Source organism: Polypterus senegalus, chromosome 5 (genome assembly GCF_016835505.1).
Source record: "Polypterus senegalus isolate Bchr_013 chromosome 5, ASM1683550v1, whole genome shotgun sequence".
In the NCBI taxonomy this organism is placed as follows: domain Eukaryota; kingdom Metazoa; phylum Chordata; class Cladistia; order Polypteriformes; family Polypteridae; genus Polypterus; species Polypterus senegalus.
Window position 1 is genome coordinate 14,313,355 of NC_053158.1, and position 26,082 is coordinate 14,339,436.

The 26,082-nt window shown below is 41.0% G+C and overlaps 1 long non-coding RNA gene across 1 annotated transcript; it reads right to left on the reverse strand.

Moving 5' to 3' along the window:
- Positions 1-318: 318 nt before the first annotated feature.
- On the reverse strand, positions 319-22,241 carry LOC120529957. Its single transcript, XR_005633828.1, has 3 exons — positions 21,804-22,241; positions 7,064-7,302; positions 319-354 (listed from the first exon to the last, which is right to left on the reverse strand). It is a non-coding gene; the product is annotated as an uncharacterized LOC120529957 (long non-coding RNA).
- Positions 22,242-26,082: the final 3,841 nt, after the last annotated feature.

Below are 26,082 nucleotides of genomic sequence, written 5' to 3' on the forward strand. Positions count from 1 at the left end.
GGGGCGGGATATCAAAATGTCTCTTTGAGATGATCACGTCTCGACCCCAAATTTTTTTTATATAATAGATAGATATTGTCATAAAAACGAGTCCAAGACATTATAAAGGTCTGAGGCAGCCACCCGTATATTGTTTTTCTCAGCTGCAAAAGGGTTTCCTTTATCAAAGAATCGATGTGCATCTCACAGAGTCCAAAACAGAACTGCTATAGTAGCCTAAGATGGAGGCTTTAAAGTTCTTGAGAGGAAGTGACATCATCAAAGTGGCCGGCTCCGGAAGTGACGTCATCAAAGGGGCGGCGGGAGTGACGTCTTCAGAGGTGCCGGAACCTTGCAGGATTTCCCGGGAATGGTCTGTAGGGAACAGAGAAAGACAGTCAGCGCACTCCACCGCCCCCTGGTCGGATGTTTTATTACAATTACTTGAGCCCTTTAGCTGCCTCCTACTCTCACATGTGTGACAATATATAATTATATAATCATAGTCTGATACTGTGAAATAATCTCAAACCACTGTTCTGTTTTTGTAATCATTGCTGTGTGGCTCCTGGCACATTCTACTGCACTTAGCTGCTTTGCTGTTCAATGATACCATACATATGTGGGGGAAATAGGCACTGTGCTACATTTTAGGCTCTTGTACTTCATGAACCAAACGTATAAATGTTCATGGCAGAGAGACACAAATTTATACAGTGAAGAAAAACAAGTGTTCTTTATTTATAGGTTTTCCACACACAAAGGTGAGAAGCAAAATTCCCAAAACAAAGTTACAGTATATGGTGTCATTAAATAAAACAGTCCTAATGACACCCACACAGCAAAAATAGTAAAAAAAAAAATAAACAGCAAATTTTTACAAAAAAAAATAATTTCCAGAAAAAGCAAAACAATAATACGCACTTACTCAATAACACTATTTACACAAAAAGAAATGTATCTTCTTCTTTTCTATAAGGCACTCCATTATTTTCAGCCAAGCAATACGGTACAAATCGTATTTGCTCAGACTTGACAGACCGGGATCAACAACTGCAGGAGCTCAGATAAGATTTCATCATTCAAGGTTATACCCCCAAAACAACAGACACTTAAATAAGAAGAGTTACTGCCATACCCAGAGAGAACCTTCTGGAATATAAAAACAAAGACAACAAGAACCGCATCCCCCTTGTTGTCACCTACAACCCACATCTTGAAACACTTTGAAAAATCATAAAAGAACTTCAGCCAATGCTAAACAATGACCAAACACTGAAAAATGTATTTCCTGAACCTCCCCTCCTGGCATACAGACAACCGCCAAACCTGGCCTTCTCATAACTTCACTTTAACTTAATCCTGATACTCTGTATGTTCAGTTCATCACAGTAACTATTCACAGTGGCTCTACAATCCGTACTGACCCCTACTCTCTCTTCTGTTTCTTTTTCCGGTTTCTTTGTGGTGGCGGCCTGCGTCACCACCACCTACTCAAAGCATCATGATGCACCAACATTGATGGACTGAAAGCCAGAAGTCTAGGTGACCATCATCATCAAGTCCTTCCATGAAAACCCTAAATACAAAGAGGACTGTTTGATTTATGTTAGGTAGATTGCCCAGAGGGGACTGGGCGGTCTCGTGGTCTGGAACCCCTACAGATTTTACTTTTTTTCTCCAGGAGTTTTTTTTTTTGTTTTTTCTGTCCACCCTGGCCATCGGACCTTACTTATTCTATGTTAATTAATGTTGACTTATGTTTATTTTTTATTGTGTCTTCTATTTTTCTATTCATTTTGTAAAGCACTTTGAGCTACATTTTTTTGTATGAATATGTGCTACATAAATAAATGTTAATTGATTGATTGAATTGTCTGAAGCTCCCTAAATGAACCAACAGAAAATGGCACACCTCCCTGCCTACAGAAAAGATGTAAAACGTGTGCCCACATCTACAATACAGACCGTATAGTTATACCAAACTGCCAACTAGAACATCACATAAAGCAGCGTTTCTCAGCCTTTAAGTATTTGCGACCCGAGTTTTAGTTTCATAACAGTTTTAATCGTGCCCCCCCTTACATTTTTTTGAAATATAGATACATATTTTATTATACCTACTTAACTTTTATTGACATTTATCTAACTCTATATTTATTTTTCTAGTATCAGAATGTATTTTAAGTTAATTTGTTTAGGTTTCAACAGATGTTTTTTTCATATTGTTGATTCTTGTTTTCTTTTTTTCACATCTTCACGCCCCCCCCCTTTTTGTTACTTCGCCCGCCCCACAGGTTGAGAACCACTGACATAAAGGGATCATTTTCCAGCAGATCATCTAATGTTGTCTACCTAATTCTCTGCATGAAATGTCCTGACACTGCGCTCTAGGTGGGAGAAACTGGACAAACACTCCGCCAGAGAATGAATTTACACAGCCTCCACATTAAACGTGGCAACACAGATGTTCCTGTAGCAGCCCACTTCAACAGCCATGGACACTGTGAGAGGGACTTTAAAGTCACTGTGCTTATCGGCAACTTCAGAACACAGCAAGAGAGAAAAGAATAGGCAGTTAAACTCATGTTAAAATTTTAATACAATACAACATGGCTTGAATAAAGACAAGAGTTTTATGGCGAGATATGAGGACTGTTTGCATCTCTCAGACTGACACAGATAACCTGACTACAGACCCACATTATATTGAAAAACTCATCACAAACTTACAAAGGACTTTGTTGGACAGTTATCTTATCCAAAGATCTTGACCATACATTGTTCTTCTCTCTCTTGTTAAATTAATCTTAGCCTGAATGAACCTATTAATTTTTTACATTTAAGATTTTTTTTAAAGATTTACCAATGTTGTTTTTTGTCCTAGTGTATATATAAACACAGGAAACTCCAGTTTCTGTATTACATCTCGCCTGAAGAAGGGGCCTGAGTTGCCTCGAAAGCTTGCATATTGTAATCTTTTTAGTTAGCTAATAAAAGGGGTCATTTTGCTTGACTTTTCTCTTCTTCTTTTCAGAAATAATAATCAAGGAGAAAGAAACAACCTATATATAAAAATAAACGTTCTTTCTTCTCTCTTTTTAAATAGTCAGGGAAAAATAAAGTCAAAAGTTATTTACATCAAAGGAAAAACATGTTAATGTTTTCTTTCAATATACAAGGGCTTTAATGCACACTCCACTTTCACTATTCGCGTTGCTGTGGAAGTTAATCCAACACCCAATCTGGTCAAAAGATGACCTCTAGTGTCCATTACCCAAGTTTATATGTGCAGGGAGATTGAGGTACCCAATCCCCACCAACATACTTTCATTCCTCCAATCAAGAAACACGTAGTGATGCTGCATGCGTTACGCTTCCCACTCCTCCCAGAACTGTCCCATTTACTGTGGCATCAGCCAGCATGTGATCCCTAAGGTAACTGAAATGCCTCACTCTCTCTTTCATGCAGTTGCCCTCCTGTAAGTATTCCTCACTTTTCACACTTTTTGTTCAGGACTCTGAAAAGCCCATAGAGCTCCTTTTTCACTAGGCAATGCACCGCTCTTATTGGCTGTTCTCCCTTTTTAAACAGTGGCATGGCACAAAAGGCAGCAGACTTCTCCCATCCAGATGTTTGTCCAATTCCTGCAATGCTGTATGAATCAGACACGTGCCTCAGACATGAAACCGCTGTGAAGTCACATCTCCCCCAAAGATTTGTCACACCTCCTCCTCACTCAGGGTAAGTGTGTCAGTTTTCTCGATAGCTAGTGTCACAGGAGGCTGGGGGACAGACCCAGCCGGGACTCCTGGAAGGACCAAGAGGTGGCACATACGTCCTCCGGGCCATGAGGGTGCAACCGCCCTGGATCAGGAGAGGACCACAGGAGAGGAGCAAGGAGGCTCAAGCCCGTTGGGGCCCGTGGCCACTGCCAGGGGGCTCGGGAAACATTCACTTCCGCCACACCCAGGAAGATGGAGGAAGATGCTTTCAGGGATGCCCGGAGCGCTTCCGGGTACAAGGGTAGCACTTTCGCCACCCCAGGAAGTGCTGCCAGAAGGACATCATCAAGCACCTGGAGCACGTCCAGGTGGGAATAAAAGGAGCCGCCTCCATACAATCAGAGAGCGAGAGTCGGGAGTGGGAGCAGGATGAAGCTCCCATGGAGAGAGGAAAGGTGGCCCAAGGAAATATGAGAAAGAAGCCCGGAGTAGGGGTGATTGGTGCTGGGAGCACAGTGTACTGTGTGGGACAGTGTTAGTTGTGGAGAAAATAAACACAAACTGTTTTATACAGATGTGGTCTCAGTCTGATGGTGTCCGGGCATGTCTCACACTATTTAAAAGCAAAGGTAAGGCTCTAAAGAGGTATACTGTGACAAGTGATAATCACTTTTCATGGTGTGCTGCACCACAGTGGCACTTTCTGCATTTTTTACCCACTTGTGCTTCTGTAAGAAGCTGTTTCAGGTGGTGAGGCTTGTACTGTTTCACTATGTGTAGTCTACTGCAGCTGCCTGACCCTTTCATATTCAACCTCCCCTTTAAAATTCCCTGTAAAGAAAATTCCTGATCTGTTGGCATTACAAGTGTCACTTTTTTTTTCTATTGTTCACTGTTTGTCTCCCTGCTGTGTGCCTCTCAATCTCTCTGTCTTGTCATCTGCGGTCAGTGAGAAGAACTCTTTTAAGAGCTTCCTATGCTGATAAGCATCAGTGGGACTTCTTTTCTTATGTCTTATTTCTCTAAACTCATAAGTGCCTAAATAATGAGCAACAAAATAGAATCAAAGCTGTAATAACACCTTCTGTAAGCTTTTTTGACCACTTTTTCCTGTGTAAGAAGCAGTTTCATTTGATGTGGCTTATGCTGTTTCATTCTGTGCAGCTGCTTGCCACCTTCACTTTCATTCTTCTCCTCCATGTCTGAGCTCTGCTCTCTACAATTCCCTACTCACAACATTCATGATCTGATGGCATCAGAAATATGTCTCCGCACTGTGTCCCTCTTTGACCCATAAACTGCTATCTGTGGCAGGAGCTCTTTCTTGCTCCTGTGCAAATAAATCTTACAACATTACTTTTCTTAGCTGTTCCCTCTCTAAACTCGTAAATGCCTACATAAAAAAGTAACATGATAGAAACACAGCTATAATAAACATACAGAGATATAAAGAAATCCTTAAAAAAGCACATTTTATGAAAGCATTGTTTACAAACACAACACTTAAAATGTGCATGTAAAAAATGGACACTTTACCGCATTCAGGGTCACTAGTAACCCTATATGTTTTATGGAAATAAATGATCACAGTAAAATAAATTTAAACTACTTTTCCATATTTTTGGTAGAAAATTGTTGCAGATGAGGTATAACTGTGGAACTAAGTCCTCAATGTATCATATGACCCAGTGAAAGCTATAAACATGACATCACTAGTCACTAACAAGCAATTCCTTATGATTTAGGTGATCCTAGCTTTGGCTCTATACAACTCTTCTTTTGCCATGAATTCCAATGGACAGTCACTTTTGGCTATTGGCTCCTAGGCTAATCCATTTCAATTACAATCATTCCTGGCTAATCCAATAAAGAATAGAGCATTCTATAAAAGAGCACAGAGTAGAATGTTCACTCAGAGAAGTATTATATCAAATATATACAGCAAACACTCGTTTTTCGCGGTTAATCTGTTCCAGGCTCTACCACGATAAATTAATTTCCAAGAAGTAGGATTCTTTATGTATAAATAATATTATCGCAGTTAGAGCATAGAAAACCTGTTTACGACCTTCTAAATACGTTTTTTAACATTATTAGAGCCCTCTAGATATGAAATAACACCCTTTAGTCAAAAGTTTAAACTGTGCTCCATGACAAGACAGAGATGGCAGTTCTTTCTCACAATTAAAAGAATGCAAACATATCTTCCTCTTCAAAGGAGTGCCGTCAGGAGCAGAGAATGTCAGAGAGATAGAGAGAGAGAAAAGTAAACAATCAAAAATCAATAGGGCTGTTGGGCTTTTAAGTGAAAGCACCGCGATAAAGAGGCTGCAAGAAAGGGATCAATGTGAAGGTAGTCTTTCAGCATTTTTTAGAGGAGCATCCGTATCTTCTAAGCAAACAGCCTCTGTGCAAACAGCCCCCCTGCTCACACTCCCTCCGTCAGGAGTAGAGATTGTCAGAGAGAGTGAGAGAGGCAGAGAAAAGCAAACAATCAAAAATCAATACGGGCTGTTAGAGCTTTTAAGTATGCGAAGCACCGCGAGGGAAAGCATATTGCATATCATTGAGGAGTTTTATTTAATACGTAATACGTGCTCTGATTGGGTAGCTTCTCAGCCATCCGCCAATAGCGTCCCTTGTATGAAATCAACTGGACAAACAAACTGAGGAAGCATGTACCATAAATTAAAAGACCCATTGTCCGTAGAAATCCGCGAACCAGCGAAAAATCTGTGATATATATTTAGATATGCTTAGATTTAAAATCCGCGATGGAGTGAAGCTGCGCAAGTCGAAGTGCGATACAGCGAGGGATCACTGTACTGAGTTATATTGAAGTCAGAAAGTATTCATATCCCTTCACTTTTTTCAAATTTTATTATTTTGCAGCCTAGTGTTAAAATCATTTAAATTCAGTTTTAGTCACATCAAGCAACTCAATACACCAGAATGACAAAGCAAAAATGGGATTTTACATTTTTTTGCAAATTGATTAAAGGCAAAAAGCTCCCCAAACCTGTATGCTGGCCAAGTCCCTCTGTAATAATTTAACAGATTCAACATTATCTACCAATCCACCAAGCTTGATATCATCTGCAAACTTAACCATCTTGTTACTTATATTCCTATGTAAATCATTTACATATATTTAAAATAGCAGCAGCCCTAGCACTAACCCCTGTTGAGCACTACTCTTAACGACAGCCAGTTTTAATGAGCACCATAACCCACTTCTTCCTCTGTCTGACCCAGTTTTGCATCCATCTAGAAACAACACCTTGAACTCCCACTTCTTTTAGCTTAATGCTCAACCTTGTAAATTGCACCTTATGAAATGACTAGTAAAAGAACATACCTGTCTATAGATGGTCCCACAGGAATTGCCTGCAGAGCTTAGAGACAGAATTTTGTCAAGTCACAATCCAGCGCTGAAGGTTCCCCAGGTCCTTCTTGATTCCTAAATGGACTCTTCCCATTTCTGGCCATACAGCCAGACTGAGCAGTCAATGGAAAAGGCCATGGTACAAGTGGTGATGAAAAATCTGATGGTCACTCTGACTGAGATCTGGACAACCTGTGTGGAGATGGAAGAAACTTCCAAAAGGACAACCATCACTGCAACCCTTTGCTGATCTAGGCTTTATGACAGAGTGGCCTGACAGAAGCCTTTCTTCAGTAAATAAGAAATGGATGCAGGCTTGAAGTTTGCAAAAAGACTCCTAAATAACATTTGCAATGTGAGAAATGAGATTCTCTCATGTGATGAAACCAAGATTAGCATCATATCAAGAGGAAACCTGGCACTGCTCTTCACCTATGCAATGCAATTCCAATAGTAAAGCATGGTGGTGGACTTATTAACAAGATAAGGCTCAAGAAAAGCTGAATGTTGCAAAGTACAGTGTTATTCTTAATGAATACTTTCTCCAATGTGCTGTGGTGGTCAGACTCGGTCAAAGGTTCACTTTCCAACCAGACAATGATCACAGGTAGAAAGTAAAGACAACACAGAAGTGGCTAAGGGACAACTCTGGGACTGTCCTTGAATTGCCCAGCCAAAGCTAAGTCTTGAACCCATCGAACATCTCTGGAAATACGTGAAAATAGCTGTCCAACGACAGACTCCATTAAACCTGACAAAGCTTGAGAGGATCTGCAGAGAAGAATATAAGAAAATCCTCAAATCCAGGTGTCTGAAGCTTGTTGTGTCAAACCCAAAAAGACTCCAGGCTAGTTTCGCTGTCAAATAAGTACTGAGTAAAGAGTCTGAATACTTATGTTAGTGTAATATTTCAGGTTTTTTTTTAAATACATTTATAAACATTTCTAAAATCCTGTTTTCACTTTCATTCTGGGGTATTGAGTGTTGTTTGATGAGGGAAAAAATTAATTGAATTATTTTAACACAAGGGTGCAACAAAGCAAAATGTGAAAAAAGGTGAAGGAGTCCGAATGCTTTCTGAATCCGTTATATTTATTAGAAAATGTTTTTTGATGTATTTGAAACTCAAGTATACATTTTTCAATGAATTCATTGTTTTTCTTTCCGTGCAGCAGGGAGATGTCAGGAACAAACATGGGATGGGATATAAAATCAGGCAGTTCAATTCACTGCATTGTTATAGATACCTTTTTTCAGATGATGTGTTTGTGGTGCTTAAACAGATTTTAAAAAACTGTGTAAAATCATTAAAAGCTCAAAATCATTTATTTTTAAAACAATCTTGTAAACTACATAAAGCTCAATGTCTATGTGTATTTATTCTTTAGACAATTCCACACTCTTGGTTCAATCTCAATAAAATTTTCCACCCACATCCCATTTTGTCTTGAAGAGACTGTAATTACTACTTTGGAACCCCAAACTATTGACCCTGGGGGTACCCTTGGGTTTTTATTTTTTTACTAAAGTAAGTGTAAGGACAGTGCCACCTGGAACAGACTGAAGACAGACTAGCAGACAAAAGTACCAGAGCTTAAAATTACTTACCTGGGCAAAGTCAGGTGCTGCTGCTATAAACTTATAAATGTAAGGGTCTCCACATTGACTTTTCCAAAGGGGGATAAGATAGAAAGCTTAAACCAAAAGTATAACTGTAGAAGGTTGTTAAAATAATACTGGTGTTTGGAATTTCGCCAAAGTCAGATCTATATGTGATGTTGTATAGAAAACGTTTCCCCATTCTGTTCCCCTGGTTATACAATGTCATCAGTGGAAGTCCCTCCGCTGTCCAATGAGACGCATTGTACTCTCTGTGTATTGGAAAAATTTTAAATAGTTTACTTTGTTTGATATAAGTTGACAGTGATGGAGACTATAATAAGAACAACAGAAATATGACAAAGGAGAGGAGACCATTCATTTGATTAGTTAATAGCTAAGCTGTCAAAATATCTCATCTTCTTCTTAAAGGCTGTCAACTTTTCTGCATCAACTCCATTTCTTGGTAGTTTGTATCATAGTCCCATTACTCTTTGCATAAACAAGTGATTCCTGGCTTCAGAACTACATGTACTACATCTTAATTTTCACTGGGGTTCTTGAGTATGTGATTCATCCTTAAGTTGAAAGAATTCTGCTGGATCTGTTTTATCAATGCCTTTGAGAATTTTGAAGACCTGGATTAGATCCACCCCTGTAGTCATCTCTACTTGAGACCAAACAGGTGTAATTCTCTGAGTCTGTCACAGCAGGGCATGTTCTTGTCCTGGGATGCAATTGGTTGCTCTCCTCTGCGCAGCTTCAAGTGCTGCTATGTCTTTTTTGTAGCATAGTGTTCAGAAATACACACAACACTCCAGATGTTGTCTCACTAGCATGTTACGCAGCCTGAGCGTAACGTCTCTTGATTTATATTCAAAACTTTTAACATTATAACCTAATATTTTATTTGCCCTTTTTAATCAGTTCTACACACTGCTTAGATGTTGAACATGTTATGTTAACGTAAACCTCTAAATCCTTTTCACAAGCTGCTTCCTGTAGCTCATTGTCTGCCATCTTGAGTTTATAATTGATGTTCCTTTTGCCCACATGTAGCACTTTACACTTCTGTGCATTGAACTCCATTTTCCAAGTCATCTGAAGCTTGTCCAGGTCCTTCTGAATTGTATTTGCTGCCTCCTCAGTGTCTGTCATTGCTCTAAATTTAGCATTATCTATGAATTTCACAAATATACTAACTATACCGTAATCCGTGTCATTAATATAAATCAGAAAAACTAACAGTCCAAGGACAGACCCCTGAGGGACTCCTCTGATGACCCCATTTTCTTCTTATCTGTTCTCTTTTTCTCCTGCTGGTTAATCAACTTCATTTCATTTCCGTAGGTGACCTCCGATGTCTACATCTTCTAGTTTTAGAACCAATCTTTAATGGAGGACTGGGTCAAAGGCTTTTTGAAAGTCTAAGTAAATTATGTTGTGTGCTTTGCTTTTGTCAACTATTGCAGATGCGTTCCCAAAAAAATCAAAAAGATTGGCTTGGAAAGATTTTCCTCACAGAAACCCATGCTGGCTGTTATTTAGTACATTATCTTTAAAAAGGTATTTTTCTAATTTATTTTTTACTAGCTACATGTGGTCTTTGCAAAAAAAAAAAAACAACCTGAAGACTCCCTAGCAGTTTTACCATAAAGGCATCAGCTAGCTGTTACAAATTACCCAGTGCAGAGAATATGGACCCACCTTGTGCTTGCTGCCCCCACTAACTTTCATAAGAAGACACTGGCAATGCCATATCTTAGCCATATGGCTGGCATATGAGTCCTAGTAATCTTTGTCTGGAGAAAATATCTCCAGATGGACAATGTTTTAGTGAAAACTTCAAACCTTGCCCTCTGTTGCTGAGGTGTTTCACTTGCACGTTGCTGAGCCTCCCCATTTTCTTCATGTAGACATTGGGTCTCTTCTTCTGTGTCATTAGCAGAATGTCATTGCTGCTCGGTGGTGTTTGCCGCAAGCTGGTCTTTCATAGTGAGAAGTGAGATGCATGCAAGTGCCAAAAAATGTAAAAGTGCGTGCATGCACTCACACACAGGTCTTTTGTTTATATACAGGTATATCTAGTTACTGTTTTCATAGCTGCGCAAGGCACAGCAGTAAGACTTGTCTGTCTGTGAAAGTGTCCAGCCAAAGCCCCCATCAACTGTGGAGAGTCCTGAAGATGACTGCTTACAGACAATTCCCATCCAATGCACAACAACAACATTTGCATATCTCTCTAATCCAAAGTGACTTACAACAAATTAAGATACTGTCACAGATGTCTGGGGTTCTTACCTGGCCGGGATGCCTGGAGGGACCGGAAAGGGACATTAATAGCTCCCGGGTCATGAGGGGGCAACTGCCCTGGACTAGGAGAGGACCACGGGAAAGGAACAAAGAGGTTCTGGCTTGTTAGGAACCATGGCCACCGCCAGGGGGCACCTCAAGCCTCGTGGGACCCGGAGAACTGTCACTTCCGCCAAACCAGGCAAGATGGCGGATGAACCTGCCAACGACGTCTGGAGTGCTTCACACTAGGGACAATTTAGCAACACCATTTTGCTAATTCACCTAACCTGCATCTCTTTGGACAGTGGAAGGAAACCAGAGCTCCTGGAGGATGCAGACTTGGGGAAAACATGCAAACTCCTCACAGGGAGGACCTGGGACATGAACTCTGGATATGAAAATGTGCCCTATAAATAAATGTCGTTGTTGTTCATTATCAGTGAGGAACTGAAGAGGGTACATCACATTGCAACTATTGTCAAGAAGGCTCACATGTTCCTCTACTTCCATCTATTCTCATGAAGTTCTTCAGGTGTACAGTGTAATCCATCCTCACTGACCACCCAGTTAACCTGAAGACTGTAAAGTTCCACAGAGCACCCTGTGGACTTGCCACTCCTCTCTGTGCAGGTCATAAATAACACAAACTGCCTTAGGCAAGCAGGATTCTGAAACACCTCAGGTGTCAGGCGTGGTTGGTTTTCTCACTCCTTCTTTCTAGCAAACAATAGTGGAATTTGGCACTCACAGCAGGTATACCAGATTTAAACTGGCTTCTTTAACGTACTGTGGTATTTTTTTATGAGGTTGTTGTATCAGTTTCACTGTTCGGAGGGGACACTTCCCTATACTGTGTACGCATGACAAAGAACATGAGGTTGAAATAATAACTTGATTAATGGACTGTTTTTTTCTTTTTAGTAGATAAGATGTTTGCTCTTCCTGGATCCTGGTAAAGACAAATCGATTATTAGGACCTGTTTTCACATCCTGGCGTGAGAGAGATGGCTAACAGCCATGACTCTGTCACACATGGATAGCACAAAAAACAACACTCCTGTTAATTAAGATGGTGTCCTTGAGAGGCCAAGCTGAAATCCAGACGTGACTCATATTGCCAGAGTGGGGAAGACACCATTGTCACTCTCCACTGGACTTTTACAATTTGTAGAAGAAACACAAAAACTTCACTTTTTGGTTCTTACAAAATAAAAACTTGTAAGTTGCTGCCTACTTGATTCTTGTAATCACAAAGTGAAATATGCAAAATCATTCCAGGATGGTGACTACTTTCTGTGGGTCAAGTAATAAAACAGACAGCTAAAGGTGGTAACACGAAAGACACTCCTCAATGATTAGCACCACTTTGGAAGTGCTCCTTTATTCTATGTATCTAATAAGGGCAAGCAGGGTTACCATTTTCTATGAAGTTAAAAAGAATTGAAAACTTGCCTTTCATACAATAGTGTCACAGACAACAAGAGTTGGCGGGCATCCCTGATGGGATCAATGGTTCCTTACCAGGTCGGAATTCCTTTTGTATAAGAGGGACAATTTGTTTGCTGGTGTCTTTTTTCAAGAGGAGGCCATGATAGTGGAAGGACACTTTACTTATCAATACATTGAGCCACTTACCAGGGTCTCTGTGTGTGAGTGAGTGCATGTATTACCCCAATACTTTCAGGGTACATTTGTACATTTTTACACCTGAATTTGTAATTATCCCCTGTGAAGTAAAGAGCCTTGACACAAAACAAAGGTTTGGGGCAGCCACCCATATACTTGACCTTGGCTTCAAAATAAGACAGAGTGTTCAGCACAGCAATGTACAGAACGGAGTCCAAAACAGAACTGATCAAAAGAGGAAGGGAGTGGGGTATCATATGGAGGTTTGTGGAAATTATGTCATTGTCAGGGCAGGGACAGGAAGTGATGTCGTCCTTGGGGTTGGGACAGGAAGTGACGGAGTCCTCAGACCCGAGGCGGAAGTGACGTCTTCATATTCAGTGTAAGATATGGCCGGCCATGTACCCCGGCCAATACCCCCAAGCCGCCAGGTGGAGCCCTCCTTGCAGCATGGAGGTCCCCAGAAGACCAGCAGGGCATTATGGACCATGTAGTTTTTGTGCACCGCCCTGCTGGATGCCATGGGGCCACGAGAGGAGCTGCAGGGAGGACCGAAGAATTCTTCATGCCCTATGACCTGGAAGTTCGTCATAGGAAGAGCGGCGGCTTCGGGGTGAGAAACATTATTTACCCTGACCCGGAAGGAATAAGGACTTGTGGACTGTTGGGAAGGAACACCTCCGGGTCAGGGAATATAAAAGGACTGTGGGAGCTCCCAGACGATGAGCTGAGTTGGGAGGCAGGGTGGCTAAGCGTCTAGGAGTGGAGGATTGGTTTATTGTATTTGTGATTTATTGTTTATTGAAGAATTGTGGAGAGGAGCGTGCTTTGTGCACTTTATTATTATAATAAAATATCATCATTGGATTTTACCTGGTGTCTGACGTATAGTCTGAGGGTACAAGGGTGCGAGAAGCATCATATTTTGTCACATCAGGTAAGATTTCCTGTGTCTGGTCTGCGGGGACAAATTAAGAGGGTTGAATGCATCCCGCAAGGGCTGGGCATGGAATTCCCTTCTTTTGGTCTCTGTGGCTGTCTCCCATGTGCACGTGTGTGACACCCCTTAAAAGGTAATTATTCTTTTCTACAAGGCCACACTTTGTGAATGATGTATCCACAAAAAGGAATATTAAAAACCTTATAAAGAGTGGTAAGTCTGTGAGATTTGAAGCATTCTGACAAAGCCTACATATTAATAATAGAAAAGGGAAAGTAGAATCATTTGTTACTCTACCAAGGCAAAACAAATGCTTTTTATTAAAAAAAAAGAAATAAATCCAAACAGTGTCCATAGTGCAGTGAACCAAACGTTAATAAATAATCCCATAAAAACAGTGAAGTGGACGTTAAAATGTCAATAAATAATTCCTTTAAAAACGAGGTTAAAATACTGCCAGGAGCATTTAAAATCTTACCTTCCCTAGTGCTTCCCTCTCCAAACTGATGCCTCTCCAGCTTATTCTTCCTAGGCCTTGTAGCACGGAGAGATGTACGCCAACAGGCACAGACATCCATTACACTTGGCCCGTGTCCCCACCGTCTGATCCACAGTGATCCCGCGGAGAGATCCAGACCCTCCTCCCACTCCCACCGCTGCCAGTCCAGGCTCTGCCCGGCAAGAAGCGTAACGATCACTCCTACTCCAGGCTGCTCAGAGTGATCCTCATGCCTCCTCCTGAGACACCATCCCCGTCCGCCTGCGTCTTCCTAATAAGCACCAGCTTACTCCAACTCCTGTCTTTCTTCAGTTCCTTAACCTCCACTCAATGTCTCCTTTCCATTTTATCTCAATCTCCTATGCCAGCCCATACTTATACAGCTCCATGGGCACAGCAGCTTAGTTTTGCACCGCAGGAAGCCAAATAAGCAATTGAGAACGATGGCACCCTCACATGCAGGTGCGACTCGCCCCGATTACCTCATCAACTCCCCACAGCTGCACTATCGTGCCCACGGAGACTGACATGGCCAAATGGATTATTTAAAAAAAACGCCATTCTTTCAGAGCTGTGGGCCTGCTATATCACAAACCACTCTTTTCCACCCTCTCAGACATATGCAGTATTTAATGCTTGGAAAAGTCTGGGATTAAAAAATTTTGAGACATGTACATCAATAATGTTTTTGCATCCAACAAGCAATTAGGCTTCAAGTTTAAGTTCTCGTCAACAATTTTTTTTCCCTCTACTTTCAAGCTAAAAACTTTGCTAAGCTGAACCTGCCCAATTTTCCTCACCCCTCACCTTGATCTATTCCCGAAGAAACACTGATCAGTTTTGTAGACTCAGATGGCATAGGTTAGGTCAGGTCAGATTGGGGAGTATGCACTGATACAGTGCGTTACCACACTCACCACATGACGAAACAGCTCAGGATCTTGGTTGGCAAACCCCCCCAAGGAAGACAAGCTGTCCAGTCCCACTCTCCAGAAATGACAATCTATTTACTGCAGCCAGGTGTTATGTAGGTGTCGCCTTGTAGGTGTCCAGCTACTCGACTCCTCAACAGTGAGGATCCTGCAAGCTGGATCACCCACAGGGAATCACGCCACATTGTCATAGTGTTGTAACTGATGCTCCCTCACAATGCAGATAATGTGCCTCATTCTGGACTCCATGAACAACACAAAGCCATACCAGCGGTACTCAAGGATCATCCAGTACTAAATGAGTCCAGTCTTTGTCTCAGGTCATTGGATAGCGTCCATGTCTTGCAACCATATAGCAAGACAAGAAGCACCAGGACTCTGGGACCTTCTGCCTTTTGCAGAGACATTGGGATTGGCACAAACCCCTTTCCAGTGACCTCATGACCCCCCATGCTCTAACAATCTGTCTACTGACTTCATAGGAAGAGTCACCAGAGACATGAATGTCACTGCTGAGGTAAGTAAACCTCTCAACGAGGTCGGCACTCTCTCCGCAGACAGACACACTGCTGATGGCCGTGCTCAAGAGCTCATTAAAGCACCTCCACAATATATAAAAATGTATTTAAAGTATCTTCTTTTCAAAGATCCCAGGGGACAATAGGGAAGGGATCCTTCAGTTAACATTTCAGAAAAGGAGTGGAAGGCAGTCATGCACAGAATGCACTCTCTCTCCATATGTGTAAAGCATTCAATTTTTCAACTCAAAATCTTTTTTAGAGCACATCTCGCTCGTTTAAAACTGTTCAAAGTGTTTCCAGGACAAGAGCCAACCTGTGAATGTTGCAATCAAGCTCCAGCCTCACTGGGCCACATGTTCTGGAAGTGCAACAAATTAACATTTTGGACAAAAATCTTTGAATGCCTTTCAGATCGCCTTGGTGTCACAATCCCTCCTATCCCATTAACAGTTGTGTTTGGTGGGCTCACAGATGGGCTTAAGGTGGAGAAACTGTCATAATGGGCTATACCTCATTACTAGCACGTAGACTTATCTTGCTCAACTGGAAAAATCCCTCCCCACCACTATTAAGTCTTTGGGTAACTGATGTCCTATACAATCTGAAATGGAAAAAAGATCCAAATCTCACTCAGAGGACCAGTTAAGCACTTTATTTAAGATACAGCAGATAACAGTCAATAACAGTTTAGAATAAGCTTCTATTTTTGGCAAGAAGGTTACTTTTCCTTGCTGCTTCAAATATTTGTTCTGTTGGTTGGCTGTCTTCTCTTACTTTTGGGTGCAGGTTGAATTTTGATTTTGTTAAGTTTAATTTGATTGCATCAATTGTTATTTGCTTTTAATTAAAATCAATAAAAATTTTTAAAATAAAGAATTTGGATGATAGATAACAGTGTAGTCGCGTGATTTTGTACATCTAATTAACCTATTTCAGCAAGGAGAGATATTTTGGGAACTGCTAATCATTTCCATCTGTATTCCTTGTGGAAGTAAAATGCAGCTTACCAACCTCTGTACATGTTTTAAATCCATTCTTGTTATGCTGTTTGGCTTTATCTTAATCGTTACAATATTTATTTAATACAAAATTAAAATAAACTTTAAAAATCCACAAGAATTCTATTGGCTGGGCCTCCCTGTGTGCTGCTGTTTTACATTAGCAAGAATGACAGCCCAGGCGGACTTGTAGAAGCAAGATGATATACAGGCAAAGATCAATTGTCTTGACTTTCTAAAGATTAAGATTACTTCCAGGCAGGGCGGCTTTGACGACCTCTGCAAGGTTTTATATAAAGAGCCGACCTTATCGACTGACAGAAGACTTTTACTGTGACCTAATATGAAGACGTTTCCTCCTCTGTGAACCATATCTGAAGTCACAGATGACTTGCTGGAACTTAGAAATTCAGCTGTCTTAAAGGTTATCAGGTGACCATGACATTTACAATGAGCGCTGATCATTTTTATTCAGATTTTAAATGTGCATCCTACTGAATCCATTTCATATGAAGAGAAAATGAGAAGTTTTGTTTCAATGGTCATTTAGGGATTTCTTAATAAAACTTTGATAATGCAATACAATAGGACCTGGAATTCATCCTGGACCTTTCATTCAATCGATCACAGGAGCAGGAGGTGTCAGTTTGCCAAGGGCTGCACACTGTCACCACCACAGAAAGACAATTTGCCGTGGATTCAGAAAGTACAGAGACCCCTTCAACTTCCTGCACATTTTGCTGTGCTGTAGATTTAATTTTAAATTAACGTATTTGCTATTTTGCCCATCAATTGACAGTCAATAATGACATAGTGAAAAAGTTTGTTTATTAATTAAAAATTCAAATCTCATTCATGTAAGCATTCCAATTCTTAATTCTGTACTCTTTACATTCCCCTTTGGCAGCAAGTACAACTTCTCAAGTAAGTCTCAACAAGCTTTGCACGTCTAAATTTGGGTAGTTTATGCAGGCAGATCCACTCTAGCTCTGTTCAAAGTGGGAGTTCAGGGTGATGTTTTTAGATGGGTGCAGAATTGGCTCAGACACAGGAAGCAGAGGGCGATGGTGTGGTTTTTTTAATATATATAAATGATTTAGATAGGAATATAAGTAACAAGCTGGTTAAGTTTACAGATGATACAAAGATAGGTGGACTAGCAGATAATTTGGAATCCGTTATATCATTACAGGAGGACTTGGACAGCATACAGAATTAGGCAGATTTGTGGCAGATGAAATTTAATGTCAGTAAATGTAAAGTATTACACATAGGAAGTAAAAATGTTAGGTTTGAATACACAATGGGCGGTCGGAAAATCGAGAGTACACCTTTTGAGAAGGATTTAAGAGTCATAGTGGACTCTAAGCTATCAACTTCCCAACAGTGTTCAGAAGCCATTAAGAAGGCTAACAGAATGTCAGGTTATATAGCACCTTGATGTGTGGAGTACAAGTCACAGGAGGTTCTGCTCAACCTTTATAATGCTCTGGTGAGGCCTCATCTGGAGTACTGTGTGCAGTTTTGGTCTCCAGGCTACAAAAAGGACATAGCAGCACTAGAGAAGGTACAGAGAAGAGCGACTAGGCTGACTCAGGGGCTACAGGGGATGAGTTATGAGGAAAGATTAAAAGAGCTGAGCCTTTACAGTTTAAGCAAAAGAAGATTAAGAGGTGACATGACTGAAACGTTTAAAATATGAAGGGAATTAGTCCAGTGGATCGAGACTGTTATTTTAAAATGAGTTCATCAAGAACACGGGGACAGAGTTGGAAACTTGTTAAGAGTTAATTTCGCAAAAACATTAGGAAGTTTTTCTTTATACAAAGAACGATAGACATTTGGAATAAGCTACCAAGTAGTGTGGCAGACAGTAAGACATTAGGGACTTTCAAAACTCGACTTGATGTTTTCTTGGAAGAAATAAGTGGATAGGACTGGAGAGCATTGTTGGGCTGAATGGCCTGTTCTCATCTAGAGTGTTCTAATGTTAGACTGGATGGGAAGCGTCTGTAAACTTCGATCTTCGTGTCTCTCCACACATGTTGTATGGGGTTTAAGTCTAGGCCTGTAATAATAATTCTTTGCATTTATATAGTGCTTTTCTCACTACTCAAAGTGCTCAGCAATTGCAGGTTAAGGGCCTTTCTCAAGGGCCCAACAGAACAGAGTCCCTTTTGGTATTTATGAGATTCGAACTGGCAACCTTCCGATTGCCAGTGCAGATCCCTAGCCTCAGAGCCACCACTCCACCAGAAATCTGTAAATTTGTAATCAGAATAATATGTTTAATATGTTACTGTGCTTTGTGCAAATATTTTAAATCTGCTTTTCTTTTCTTCTCACATGTACAGCTAACACAAAGCCAGATTTAGCACACAGGGGCTCATCATTTAGAACTGCTAGGCAAGCATTTTAAGACAAGGCAAGTTAAGAACAACTGCGAAATGGACATTGTACTATTTCTGTGTGTCAGAGTCAGCACGACATTGGATCTTCCTTTCCTTGTTTGGAATGGCATGATTTACCTAAGTAGAGGCCTGCACATGGAGAAAGAATATAAAGCCTTGGAACATTGCCCAGCACACCTTTGAAGCCGACGGACAGATGGGAGATAATGTCATCCGATCTGGAAAATTCTTCTAATGCTGTGACGAAAATGGCAGACTCTACATAAGGGCTTGTCATGGGTTCCTCCTCTGTTATGCCGCGTAAATTTTGGACAATTTCATGCTCCCAACAGTTTAGGGATGACAACATGACTGCGCATGCACCAGTGCATGAAACAAGGTTTCTAAAGAAATGGACGAGCAAATTTGATGTGGAGGAACTTGACTGGCCTGCACAGAGCCCTGACCTCAACCCAAAAGAAGTCCTTTGGGATGAATTTGAGCGGATACTGTGAGCGAGCCAGGCCTTCTCGTCCAACATCAGTGCCTGACTTCACAAATGCTCTCCTGGTCACAAATTCCCATGAACACACTCCTAACACCTTGTGGAAAGCCTTCCCAGAAGAACTGAAGCTGTTAGAGCTTCAAAGGGTGGGCCAACTCCATATTAAAGCCTATATATTAAGAATGGGATGTCATTAAAGTTCATGTGTGTGTAAAGATAGATAGACAGATAGATAGATAGATAGATAGATAGATAGATAGATAGATAGATAGATAGATAGATAGATAGATAGATAGATAGATAGATAGATAGATAGATAGATAGATAGATACTTTATTAATCCCAAGAGGAAATTCACATAATCCAGCAGCAGTATACTGATACAAAGAAATAATATTAAATTAAATAGTAATAAAAATGAAAAAATGAAAACAATTAAAATAAAATTAATGTTAGCATTTACTCCCCCGGGTGGAATTGAAGAGTGTGAGGGAGGAATGATCTGCTCAGTCTGTCAGTGGAGCAGGACGGTGACAAAAGTCTGTCACTGAAGCTACTCTTCTGCCTGGAGATGACACTGTTAAGTGGATGCAGTGGATTCTTCATGATTGACAGGAGTTTGCTTAGTGCCCGTCGCTCTGCCACAGATGTTAAACTGTCCAACTTTAATCCTACAATAGAGCCTGCCTTCCTAACAAGTTTGTCCAGGCGTGATAAAGGAAGGGGTCTCAATACTTTTGGCAATAGAGTGTATTTTACAGTTTTTCTCAATCACTTAAACACATTGAACTGAATGTTCCCTCATTTCTTCAAACGTTTAAACACAGCATCATAACATCTCATTCAGAATTCCAGCAAAAGTCAACAGACATCTCAAACTCATTCACTCTGCTCAGTTGACAAAAATGATCACCCACTCGATGACTACAAGGCACAACTCAGATCAATTCAGACCACTACTCCAAAAACATAACAATGCCAGGAGCCATATATTGCGTACTTATCAAGGTTTCGATCGATAATACTCGACACGCAATACTTAAAGTGTTCAGGTACGCCACATGCAACACCAAGTTCCAAATTTTTATTTTCTCACATGCATTGAGCCTCAAAATGATACTGCAATACAGTAAAGCGATGCACAAAAAAGAAAAACAAATCCACTTTATACATGCAGTAAAACTATAAAATTAGTTTTTCTGCTAAAACGCATTTCCTAAAATCTCCTCTCCTTTTCTGAAAACACTAAGCACAAACCCTAAAATTCAAGCTCCACTTACGAAACTTTGGACTTGTCTTGTCCAACAATTGACCCCAAACTATTAACTTTACTCAAACGTACAAAACCCACCAATGCGTTGAACACTACCTAAATAAATGCAAAATACTCTGGGATAATAGGAGAATAATCTTTATTTATAATATATGAACATTCCTATTCTTATGAAACCTTATTTAAATTAAATCATAAAAAAAAAACTGCAGCAAAAACAAAATTGCACAATATGATTATATAATTCTGTGGTGGGCTGGCGCCTTGCCCGGGGTTTGTTTCCTGCCTTGCGCCCTGTGTTGGCTGGGATTGGCACCAGCAGACCCCTGTGACCCTGTAGTTAGGATATAGCGGGTTGGATAATGGATGGATGGATGGATTATATATTTTTACAGCAAAACTAATTGTTTATTCTGCTTCCGCATCATGCCTCATGCCACAGGACTTCATCTACATCACATGCAATGCTCCCTCTTGCAAGGCAACGTGGAAAGAATCCTTTTGCGTGCCAAATCCAGCCTTGGCAAGATTCCCTTAGTACATCATTACATGCTGTATCCATTGCTTGGATTAGACTTTCCTGTGAGTAGGGGTTTCGTCATAATACTTTCCACTGCCATGCTGAGAAAAATTCCTCAATTGGGTGTGGCGGGTGGCCACAGGCATTACCTGGCCGGGATGCCAATGGAATGAATGACTGGGGGAGAGGGGATCGCTGAAGCAGTACCTCCCCTGAGCCGCTAGAGGGCAACCGTCCTAAGTGGCTTTGGCACCACAGATTCTCGCAGGGCATGCTGAGAGCTGGAGTTTGGTGCAGCCCTGTTGGCTTTTGTGAGGGCCACCAGGGGGAGCTGCAGAGCCCTATAATGGACTTCCACCACACCTGGGAGTGATTCCAGGTCATCCTGATGATGGAGCTCTGCCAGGTGCTAAATAAAAGGAGCCGCCTCACTCCATACTGGGAGCCAGAGTCGGGAGGTAGAGGACAAAGCTTGCTGGGAGAGGAGTGGAGGCGGCAGAAGAAGAAGAAAGAAGAAGAAGAAGGGACTGAGCATTACTGCTGGTGCTTTTGTACTGTGCTCTGTAGTGGGAAGTGGGAAACAGTGCTACCCCACGAGAAATGAACGTGTCTTACCTTGGACTTGTGTCTCTGTGCCTGTCAGTGTCCAGGTTTGGGATGCCGTACACCCCCAGTATTCCACAAGGGTTTAAATATGGTGGAAGACAAACATTCATAAACTGCTGGTTATTGTTGTAATCAATGACATATTCTTGGACAATGGTGAAAGTTCAAATTGTTCCAAATGATAACATAAATGGGATGCTCTGCCTGATTGTCACCTCTCAGTTCATGTCAGTGCAAAGCTTCCTATAGACCATCCAGGAATGTTAGCTAGTATAGTGAAGAGCTTCTTTAGTGGCATGATGACCAAATATGTTGCAGCCCCTCCTTCTCCTTTTGCCAGATTGAATCCTCCTTCATCCATGAAGTCGTATCCATGAGGCCTCTCCATTGAGTCAAAGTCAAAAATTCTCTGTACATGGTTGGAAAAAAAAGAGTCCGCTCAGTATTGTAAATGACCCCGTGTGATGTATTTTATGTCTTTAGTGTAGGGTTTACTGTAAAATTTTACGTACTTGTGAATATGTTGCTCTTTCAGAGTTTCACTCAGATGGTACCCTGGAGGCTTGTTTCATCCTTATTGTGGTTGCATTTCAGGACACAGTCAACTGTTGACAGACTCACACTGTTTATTCCTTCAAAATGCACATTGTCTTCTTATATAATACACTACCGTGTCTGTCCGTTTGTCTGTCCAGGATTTCAAATCACCTGTAGCTCTCAAACCATTTGAGCGATTGACCTGAAATTTGGCACACATATACTACATGACGTCTACTATCCGCTTTCGGGGGGATGACTGGCCTCCAAGGTTATTCCTCTTTTTATTTTTATTGTACAGTAGAATCAACTCTTGGTAGCAGCCAACAGGGTGGCTGTGTGGCACATGCGTATGGGCGCCGTTCTCATCCCTACCTCCTTCGCTTTCACTTCCCCTACCACCATCCATCCATCCATTATCCAACCCGCTATATCCTAACTACAAGCTCACGGGGGTCTACTGGAGCCAATCCCAACCAACACAGGGTGCAAGACAGGAAACAAACTCTGGGTAGGGCGCCAGCCCACTGCAGGGCACACACACAACCATACACCAAGTACTCACTAGGGACAATTTAGAATCGCCAATGCACCTAAACTACATGTCTTTGGACTGTGGGAGGAAGCCGGAGTACAAGGAGGAAAGCCACGCAGACACGGGGAGAACATGCAAACTCTGCGTAGGAAGGACCTGGGAAGCGAACCTAACTTCCCCTACCTATTCATATTTTAAATCATTCTTAAAGCAGATTGAAGACTTAAGTGCCAGCTTAAGTGAAAAAATAAGGAAAACGTAGTAATTCCAACACAAACACTGACTTAATCAATTTTAACGCGAAAAGATGCCAACGGAAGAAGAGAAGAAGCGGGCCGCTAGGGTGGAGAAAAGAAGAGCTGCTGAGGAAGCAGCAAGCGCACCAACCTCTGAGCAAACGAATGCTAAACGTACAGAGAAAGAGGATGGAAACTAGGATTGGTCAAGTCAAGTCGTGCAGTGTGCCGTCACTGGTCATCTGATATTACAGTTCTTCTGGTCTGAGCTCGTGCTCTTCCTCTCCCTCTTCTTGCTCTCTGTCTATACACCATGTTTAGATTAATCAAAAACAACCACAGTAGGCACACCTGGCTACATTTTATGCAGTCAGTAGTTTAGCGTCAAGTGGGAAGCAGTTTTTGCTCCTCCTCAGTGAGAAGTGTGGTGCGTGTCAGTGAATATCCAGTAAACGATTGGGTGTGTTACAGTTGTAATGCTGTGTGTTACTGTTTGAGGGGGTCATGCAGTTTTGTAGCACGGATGTCTTGTTGTGATTGGACTACTCAGTCTTGCAGAATGCGTTGTTGTTTTCCAAGATTTGTTCATTGTTAAGAGAATGTGGTTACTGTTTCCACCACTGTGGTAAAGCACCTGAGAAAAAACTCAGTTATACGACAGAGAATTGACTTCATGGAACTCAGAGCACTGTTCTCATTTAGGATACGGATGGACTGCGGAAAGAAGGTCCTTCTCATTGGCCTGGGTGCGTGGTCACCAGTGAATCTTCGGGTTCTTGAGCTTTATTTATATATGCAGTATGTATCCACTATAAAATGAAATGCTACACTCACTCTGTGTTCATGTGTGTGTGTTTGTCCAGTACCTCTGAGCAATCTATGAGATCAGCTTGGCTTTGGTCTAATTGGACAGCCTGGTTTTGATAACTCAGAGGTAGGGATAAGGACACAATACCTTTAGGGTGTGAAGTCCAATTCCTGCTTTCAAAAATGTTTTTTGTTTTAATTATTATTTATTTATTTAAATATTTGCATGGTGGCACAGTGGTAGCACTGCTGCCTTTCAGTTAGGAGACCTGGGTTCGTTTCCCGGGTCCTCCCTGCATGGAGTTTGCATGTTCTCCCCGTGTCTGGGTGGGTTGGTTTTCTTCCACAGTCCAAAGACATGCAGATTAGTGTGTGGATGTGTGCGCCCTGCGGTTGGCTGGCACCCTGCACCGGGTTTGTTTCCTGCCTTTCACCATGTGTTGGTTGGGATTGGCTCCAGAACACCCCTGTGAACCTGTAGTTAGGATCTAGCGGGTTGGATAATGGATGGATGGATGGATAAATATTTTCAAATAAAGAAGTTAAAATGAGGCACTTCAACAACAATAAAGCAAGTAACCGACAGAGCAATGATGGGTCGCTAAATACTAATAAGGCACAACCCAAGTCGCCTTCAAAGACAGGAACTACTGGCAAGAATACAAATGATTTTTCCTCAGCAGGTAATGTGGGAAAATCTACCGCTGGCAGCGGTCAAACAATTGGCCAGGAAGCATTATAGGCCCCCAAACAAAGCAGTGCACTGGTGCCCCTACCTACACAACCACTCACTGTGTATAAAAATGTAAATGGTCAGTGAAATTAAGTATTTTTATTGTATTAGTACTTCCAATAAAATCAGTGTTTAAACATTAAAAAACATGCTGTACAGCAAAGATGAATCAACACAAACGTTTGAGCAATATAAAATGAGCCTTGAAAACACAAAAATTTCAACATATAAATGTCAATAATTGATAAATATCAATTGGTAAACCATACAGACAGAGATGGCACAGTATGAAAATACTAGGAATTAATTGTTATTAATCAAGCGTTCAACACAAGCATTTGTGAAATTTCTTTGTAGTGAATTGAGTTGATGCGATATTAACACGTACACTTTTACGTTATGTGGTGCGTGACATCCATACACAGACCGTCAGACTGCAGAGGTGACCGTGATACTAAATCAGAGGCAATGTCCACTTGTAACACAATTACAAATATTTATACTTCAGTATAATATAATATTTATTTATTGACAGCAAGTCACAACATACCTAGATATGCATGGGGCCCCGGACAACTGCCCAGCGTGCCCATGCATTTAGAGGGCCCTGCCAGGAGATGAGCAACGTGCCTCATGATGACACATTCTGAGAAGCAGGCTGTACAGGATCACAACTGAGAGAAGAACTGCTGGACAAGAGAGGTTAAGACACAAGAGGACACTGAAGAAAAGTGCAGGAGGAATGGTGACAGTACACACTGGCAAAAGATATCAAATTTGAACTGTTTTTTAATTTACTCTTTTACCTCTTCTCAGCAGATGGGTTGAGCTAGTATTGTGCTAAAGTATGCAGTCTTTTACAAATCTTTGAATTTTTCTGAATAATAAATGATACTCTGAAATTTTACTTTGGGCACTGTAATATTTCAGCTTCAAAGCACATTAAGTCAATAATATTTTTCAGATTTGTTTTGTTTTGTTATGTACAGTGCAATATGTATATATATTTATATACATACTGTATATATATATATATATATATATATATATATATATATATATATATATATATATATATATATATATATACACTTTCACAGAACTGTGCCTGTTTGCTTCAGATCTTTGACCAGTAATACAGGTTTGTTTAGTGAAAGACTGCAACTTACTAGGCAGGCTAAACCTCTTTAAATACACCTTAGCCTAAAACAGTGCAATTAAGACAATCTCTGACCATGTCATCTTTAAAAGCCATGGGCAGCAGCAAGACAAATACCATACTGAGTCAGTTTTCTGTACATTCTACAATATCACCATGAAGCGATCACATCAAAGTATAAGTAACCCACCAGACTGGTCCACCAAAGAAGATTGGTTTAGGTCTGCAGCCACCCTGCTGATGGAATTTCTGACAGATACAATACTGACACCAGTCACGGG